Source organism: Galeopterus variegatus, unplaced genomic scaffold (assembly GCF_000696425.1).
Source record: "Galeopterus variegatus unplaced genomic scaffold, G_variegatus-3.0.2 Scaffold16854, whole genome shotgun sequence".
Classification (NCBI taxonomy): Eukaryota; Metazoa; Chordata; class Mammalia; order Dermoptera; family Cynocephalidae; genus Galeopterus; species Galeopterus variegatus.
The window spans coordinates 11715-20158 of record NW_007742965.1 but is presented as its reverse complement, the minus strand read 5'-3'; the positions used below and the strand labels follow the sequence as shown (position 1 = coordinate 20158).

Below are 8444 nucleotides of genomic sequence, written 5' to 3'. Positions count from 1 at the left end.
CTTTAACAAAGATAAAGTTATCCTTTTAGTATTTACTTTGACATGAAAAACATCCTGCATTGATACAAAAAAGTTAATTCAACTGATAAATCTGCAGGCCCTCAGCACATCTACATTTAATTCACGTAGACAGATTGATGGTAAAATGCTGCTTAGTAAAAGGCACTATTGTAATTCATAAAAGTTTAAGGCAAACATACAGTTAATGAAGCTAGATTTTACCTTTTAATAATTATACCAGATTGGGGAAAAAAAAAAACCCAAAACTAAAAAGTACTCTGCTGTCCTCTTTAATATGAACATTAAATCACTCTTCTGCTGCACAGGCAAACTGGAAGCAGGATTCCCAGAGATGTGGAATGAATATTTTAACCTTTTCCCAATAATTTTTTTTCTGTTTACCAACTTGTGCCCCATTCTATCACTGAACTATTTCTGAATTTTCTGTCATTTGGCAAAAAGAGATCATGAGTATTCTTGCCAGGTGTATATTTTTCAGTTTGGGACTTCTTTGTGTATGCTCAAGCCATACAGCACATATCATTTTCAAATCGTAGAATACAGAAGTGTAAAATAATCCTGGGGATCATGTAGTCTAATCTCATTTATTTTATATGCATGAAGGAGGCTTAGAAATATTAAACAATTGAGCCAGGTTTAATGAGAAGGCAAAATCTGAGTTTGCAATTTCTGCTTTAAAGAAAAAGAAACATTTGAGTTGAGGATAAAAACAACCCCTTCTCTTCTCTCTCATCTTGAAATAGCAACGTTAATCAATCAGCAGGGCATCTTAAACTTTAGGGATTTTTTTTTTTTTCCAGGAGTTACATGCTGAATAGGCAGTTTTCAGTTATGTCCACTATCAAACAGCTGTGGTAACAATTTACAACAAGGCAGTCAGGGATCGATCACTGGTGATACATCAATATTCTATTAGAATTTCTAGTTCTTAATCTCTTTACCTAGAAAAATCCATGCTCTAGATCTATATAATTTCTGACTAACAAGAGAATTAAACTAATTATTCAACGTGGAATAATTGCAGTAGCACATTTACAGTCTTCCCAATCTTCTTCTTATTCCAAAATATTACTCTGGAAAACCCTGAGATCAAAGGCCTAAACAATGAAAACCATACAAGTTGGGTCAGTTACGTAATCTTTTATTAGCATCGAAGTTCATGAATCTCTACATCATACGTATGATGTTTACTTTAGAATATTTTCTGATTAAGAAGATAACAATCAAAAATTATCATGCATTTCATAAATTCATTAAAATTAATGTGTATTTTATTCATTTGTAAACATGCTTGAAAAATTACACATTATGCACAAGATATTACTTTTTCAATCTCTAGAGTCTAGCTATTACTCATATCCAGATGGTTTGAGAATTCCTTGCCACAGTTCTGGGATGTGGACAATGTGTTGGGAATCACTATGTTAATGCATTTATTTGCTCATGTCAGAACAAGTGTGCTTTGTCAAAATCTGAATGTTACATCCAATTGTGAACAAGGTTTCTTTGTGAGGATTAATGAGATTATTAGAACTCCATTTAACACAAGCACAGATTTTCCTTTCTCTACAGGTCCCTGAAAAACTGATTAAAATACTAATGTTTTACTTACCCATCATGTTGTACAGGCTCTGTGGGGCAAACTGCCTTGGCATTTTCTGAATTGCTTCCTTGTATACACTAAGGGCTTCCTAATTTAAGAAATAAAAAAAAATAAATCATCACTAAAGTACAGGGATATTCACCAAAAAGAAAATAACATTCTTCCAAAGATAAAACCATCCATTGCTATTTCTGAATCGTTCACTAGAGAAAAATAATTGAGCTGTCCTTTGATAGCATACTATTTCAATTTCACGAATAAAAATAGCCCAGTCAGTGAAGAATATAAAAATTCAGTTTAAGGAGTTCAATGTTAGCAATGGTCTTTTAATATAAATTTTCCAGTTCACATACATTATTAAATAAAAAAACTTTTTAAAAAATCGTATTTGGTAGTTACCCATTACTCAGCTAAACTCCATGGTTACTTAAAGTCAGACAATCCAGTAGGAACTAAATATGGTATCAGTTAAACAGATCTTCCAACTACTGAGGCTTACAAATTATTAAATGCAATTATTTTAAAAGTTGTACCTCTATCTTTATATTGCAGTCTTTTTTTTTTTTTTTGTCTTTTTCGTGACCAGTAAGGGGATCACAACCCTTGGTGTGGTGTCGCCCACACCACCGTCAGCCAGTGAACGCACCGGCTATTCCCATATAGGATCCGAACCCAGGCAGGAGCGTCGCTGCGCTCCCAAGCACCACACTCTCCCGAGTGCGCCACGGGGTTGGCCCTTTATATTGCAGTCTTAATGCAATGTGGAAGAGTATGTGGGCAGGGGGAACAGTTTGAAAAGGGAAAGAGGGGCAGTGAGGTACACATCGACTCTTCCTGTCAGAGAAAGGGAGGACAAGCCTGGGTCCCCTCCCAACCTACAATACAACATCCTGTCACACCACTTTTCCTTTTCCCCCAAATAAAAAAGTTAGTTTTTATTTCATTATAGTTTTTAAAAGAGAAATAGCTAAGATTTACATCAAATCACTCTCTTAATAACTCAGAGTATGAACAGTACAAGGGTACTTCAGAAAGTTTGTGGAATGATGGAATTAAAAGATAACATGGATTTTACAATGAACTGTTTGAAGCCCCATTGAATATTTAGAAAATGTCAAATACTGGGTTAGGGTAACAATTCTAGAAACTGTTTCTTGGATCCTAAAGTCAAAGAAATGGTGAGCAAATAAGCTTGAGAAACGATGCATGTTATCTCCCTTTCTTGAGTGGTTGCAATACATACTGACGTATTAATTGCTCTGAGAAACTCATGCGACAAAAATCTGTGAATTTTTATTTAGCAGATGTTTTTCCCAAACAAATTTAATCACGAAACCCTTTTAATGTGAACACATATTAGTTTCTCAAAGGACAGCAGCAGCCCTCCAAAGAGATTGCAGGTTAGAAAAACATTGAGATTTGGATCACAACAAGGCAGAAGGAAAAGGATATGGGTTTTGACCAGACCTCATAGTGTCCCTGCTCATGATAGAGTTTTCCCATGTTGTACAGACAGCTGGTAACAGAGCTCTTGTGTGCATGAGGGTCTTTTAGGTTTTCATCCGGGATTTCAGAACACTTTAGGAACGTACGACGGGCTTCCTCAGTTTTTCCTTGGTTCATTAGAATAATACCAGTGTTCAAATATGCAGCTGAGAGAAAAAAGTGGAAAACAGAAGAGTGAGAAGATGGTACACATTATGGATAAAATAAAGTTATCTTTGCTTCAGATTACTTTCTATGGATTCTTTCTGATTTTAATAGAAAACAAAGAAATAAATACTGATAGGCTAATACTTATACCATCAATATTGGTAGTTGGAATTGCAAGTATCACTGAGAAACATAACATAGTGTCTGTCCTCAAGGAATTCCAAGTATTTTTGAACTTAAAAACTGAGTAAACATTTTAGCTATTGTACTATTTTTTAAAATGATAAATGGACATCAAAATGCGATGGAATTGAGAGACATATAGTAGTTAGAGGTCCATAATTTGAGAAGCAAGTATTCAGAAAAAGGAGCACCAAGTGTTTTTTCTATGAGACTAGGTCACAAAGATAATTTTCATGGATGGAAGAGGAATTTTTAAAAAAATCTTGAATATTACTTACAAGCCAGGGTAGGCCTGCTCCCGATGGCCAATTTATAATAATGCAATGCTTCTGCAAACCTGCTGTTCTCCTGTAGAAGTAACCCTCTGCATGAGGAAAACAGAAATTTGGAGAAAGGACTGTATTACGATATATAAAACCACAAATTTTTATTTTATATGCTCAAAATAAGAATGGTTAACAGTGAAATAAAAATGCTGCCCTGGTACTATAAAAATAAATTCTAAGTAAAAGAAAATAATTCCTCAGGAGAGAAAACACTGGATTTGGTATCAGTAGCATTTATGCTGCATTAGAAAGTATTAACAAATATTTTCAAAAGGCTTTTACCACCACTGAACTTTCCCCTTTCTAGCTGTCTTTTCTCTCCCACTAGAATTACCAGCCACCTGGATTTCTTCTTAGAGCATGCACATTTTCTCATCACGTTGTAAAGGGAACTCGTCTAAGGCAGTGATAAATATATGGAAACATGAGATGCCTCTCTCACTAGTCATGTTGCTTGGGAAATATTGGCTCATGACTGCTCAAAAGACAAGAGGTAGTCTGGGTCAACAGTAAAAAGAGTCAGAATTTAATTAAATGCCATAAAGGAACAAAGAAAAAGACTGAGGGATATCCACATGCTATTTCCTTCCTATTTGCAGTTAGTCAAATAAGCTTGAATTTCAGAACACTGCAAATTTCAGTTCACTCTTCTGAAACACACCTTTCTCTATAGACCCTAAGACTTATACGGTCCTTCCTAAGAGGCTCCTTAGGCTGTAGCCACATGTAATATCACAGCCATTGCAGACCCCACCCTCCTGACCTAAATGAAAATCAATTACAATCATGTCTATGAAAATATGGTGCCAGGGAAATGAACTAAATTCAAAGAGCTCTCACAAAGGGCTTTTTGTGTATCCCCACTCTCTTGCAATTAGTAAGTATCTTACAGACACTGGGCACATCTATTGGGCCTGAATACTTCTGTTATCACCTCAAACTGCAGTTTCAACTCAGTAGATTCTGAGGACTTTGAAAGACTGGTAAAATGGCGCTCTGAGAAAAGAGAAGGCTACTTATAAAAACTTATTTTGTTGAGTATTTTAAAATACTCAGCTTATTATATAATGGGCATCTTGAGAAAATATTTGTAGAAAAGCATTTGGAAATTAAAGAACAGTCACCTGTGCCATCAGCATATATTAACAACCTCAGTAGTTCTAATCATGCTAAGAAGTCATTTGAATAGAACAAAGAATTCTCAAAGCACATTAAGATCACTTTCATATATACATAAATGTACGTTTCTATAAAGACACTGAGCAACAATTAACTTGATCGTGAAGTTGACATGCTGTGCTATTAAGTGCACATTTCAGATGCTGGGAACAAGGAAGAACAAAGTTTTCTGCAGTAATCAAGTGTTTGTGAAAATGGTCAGTTCTTTAAAAGTGGGTAAAACTGATAAAAAGAACACTTTTTTTCAAAAAGATTTAATATTCTTTATAACTATAATGTTACTGACATAATGCCGTCTAATTAACTAAGCTCACATACATTATATCATTTCTGAAACTTATTTACAACCTCAATTGTCTTTATCACTTTCCTTTCAAATCCAGATAAAGAGGTGCTTCTCCTTTGATAAAAGGCTAATGGCACCAGAGGAGTAATACCATCCAGATAGTTAATTCTGCTTTTTCTAGCTTCCTTAGGAATGCAAATCCTTCAGTGAGCCTCTCTTTGTCTAGTATCTTCAATCTCTTTCCCCATTACACCTTCCTTTCTCTTGCGGATACAAAAATGTTTATGTGCTTCTTAGCACATAGAGAAGAAAATACCCCTACAACGTTTATCCATTACTGCGTCCACCTCTAAGACTGCTTATTATTTTCTTCCCTTCAAAGTCAGATTTCCTGTAAGAATGGTCTATGGTGCATATATCGAATGCCTCACAGCCCATTTACCCCTAAATCTAGTTTAGGTTCTAGTCCCATAATTCTCCAGAAATGTCATATCAAATTTCTATCAATTATCAAACCCGCAAAATAGTGCAGTTATGTGAACCATGCAGGCAACTATACTTGAGAGGACTGAGCTCATCTTCCGACCTGAAAGTATTTTGTTTTGTCACTACTAGTACTCTTCCATTCTTGAGACCATCCCATGCAGAATGAAGAAAGTGCCTCTTCATTCGTATACTCCTTTAAAAGAAGTTGGTGTTCCACAGGGGTTTGCCTTTGTCTTTCCTCTTGATAAATACTTTCTCTGCATGACATCATGCATAAATATGGCTCATGTATAAGCTGGCTGCTGTCAACTCTAAAGTTAATGATTTCTCTCCTGACATGTGGATCTGTTTTCAACAGCTGATTGAGCCACGTCAATCTAGGGGCTTACTGGAATGTCAAAATCAACATATCCAAAATTAGAAAACAATATCACCCACTCAAAAATGAATAAAAAATGAAACAAATAAGGGGGAGGACCTCCTTAATAATTAACACCATCATTCACTCCAGTTGGTAAAATCAGAAACCAGATTATCACTCCTGACTTCACTCATTCTCACAATTCCATGTTTTGTAAAGTCCCCAAAGCTCACTGACTCTTGTTTTCTAAGGTTCTTAGAGTGCCTCTCAATATTCATCTTTATGGCTCTGTCAGAGCCCTTTTTGTCTTTTCTGTCACCTTAATAACTGCAATAGCCCACTAATTAGTCTCCGTGTAATTACATTTCTAAAGGGCAAACATGCTATTAGGCCAGATGGAATGAACAGGAAGGAGATGAGTGCATCTTTTTGTCAATGTGCCTAAAGCCCATAACCCTTGAAAACTGAGGTACTTAGCCTCATGGGATCCCCAATGTTCACATATTATATTCCTGTCATTTTCCAATTCATAAAACACACAAAGAGGAAAAAATGATAAATAGTATGATAACCACACCTAGACAATCTTGTCTTGCCTGCCTTATTCTTTGGAGGATTCTAGTCATATGGAGCCATGTAGCAGGCACGTTTTCAGGATTATATATAATACGGCTCTTTGAATTAGAGAGTATAACCTAGAGTATAATCCTCCGCATCATGAGAATAAAGTTAGCAATGGAGTGACTCCAAGTTAGATGGCTATTGTGACTGATTTCTCCTGGGCTATGCCCTAATGTGAATGTTGCAAATGTGACCAAGACAGATGCACTTGCTGATAATGCTCAATCTACTGGGGGGGATTCAAATAAACCAATGCTGTGGAAAATTGCTACACTAGAGGACAAAGGACAACATTGCTCCAGCCCAGGAATGGACAAGGGTAGGTCTTCAGAGCCCAGGTGACATTGACATAGGCTTGAAAGTAAGCAGTAGTAAAAAGTGTTATCATCTGTCCCATGTTACACAGGAAGAAAGAGAGGTTCAAAGAATTAACAAACTAACTCTAGGTTTTATGGTTAATAAGAGGAAAAGCCAGACTTGGAATACAGTTTCCCTGATCCTAGATCCCATGCTTTTTCTAGAAGAAAAAAAGAAGAGGAAAGAGATAAAATAACTCAATTCTAGGTACGTGCATACTAGGTCAGGTTTCTTTTTTGCATTAAAACTCTCCACATTTTGTATAATATTTACTTGCATTAAAGTGATGAAAAGAAATAAAGTACCATTTTGGAAGTTCAGAATAAATTTGGGTTAATTCTAACACTGTTATGACCAGACTTCTGTTACTGATGCTTTTCACATTTATAGAACCCATACTTTTTTTTCCTGAAGATACGACTCAAAGATAGAAATCCTTCACATTGCAATAGTTACAATAATTATAAATAATAGCACTAAACTTATTCAGTACTTCTGATGTGTCAAATACTTATATATATTAACTGATTTATCACTCAAAAATAGTCTTATGAAATAGCTCCATTTTACAGAAGATTTACTCTGGGCAAGAAAAAGTTAATTAGCATACCAAAGGTCACACAACTAGTAAGAAATGTGTCAAAATCCAAGCTTGACACTCTGGCTATAAATGAGGAACTCTACTTTAACACATCATTTATACCAAAGGCTTTACCATGACTTTAAATTGATGACATATTTTGTTTACATGCCAATCATGTCAATAATCTTCTGGTTTCTATGGATATTAAAAACAAATACATTTTAATATAACATCAAGCCAGAATCATATTAGAAACAATTTCATGCATATTATGTGAAGTTGCCTTACAATTAAAGGTTCATGCTATGTATTTATGTGAAGTTAATGTGCTTTTTCGGGGAGAAAATGAAAACAAAAATGTTACTGATCTCTAAATTATAAGCAGTAGGATCAATTTGATATATCTATGTGTGTAGGTGGATATGCTTCTCAGATAGATTTCTTCTCTTAGAATTTATCTTTTAGAACAATAGTCACTGAAATTAAGCAGCCAGTGATGAGGAATATAAACTGGAGAAAGAAAAAGAATAAACATTTGTTTTAGTCAAAGGAAGAAAATACATCTGCACATATGAAATCATTCTAACACCTAAATTCTAAAAAATCACTATAAGAAAAAATAGCAAAATGTTCTCTATTAAATCCTTTCAGCTTTTTTTTTTTCCTAATTTTGAACATATTTTGTAGGAATCACTGTTGCATGTGTAGAATTTCTTTTCTCTGTGAAAATTCTGCCCATTTTTCCCCCAGTCTCCACTAACAACCCTTTGTCAAAAATACCATTT

General features: G+C 35.0%; 1 long non-coding RNA gene across 1 annotated transcript; it reads right to left on the bottom strand.

Moving 5' to 3' along the window:
- Positions 1-1631: 1631 nt before the first annotated feature.
- Positions 1632-3824, bottom strand: LOC103582582. Its single transcript, XR_549768.1, has 3 exons — positions 3739-3824; positions 3092-3276; positions 1632-1712 (listed from the first exon to the last, which is right to left on the bottom strand). It is a non-coding gene; the product is annotated as an uncharacterized LOC103582582 (long non-coding RNA).
- Positions 3825-8444: the final 4620 nt, after the last annotated feature.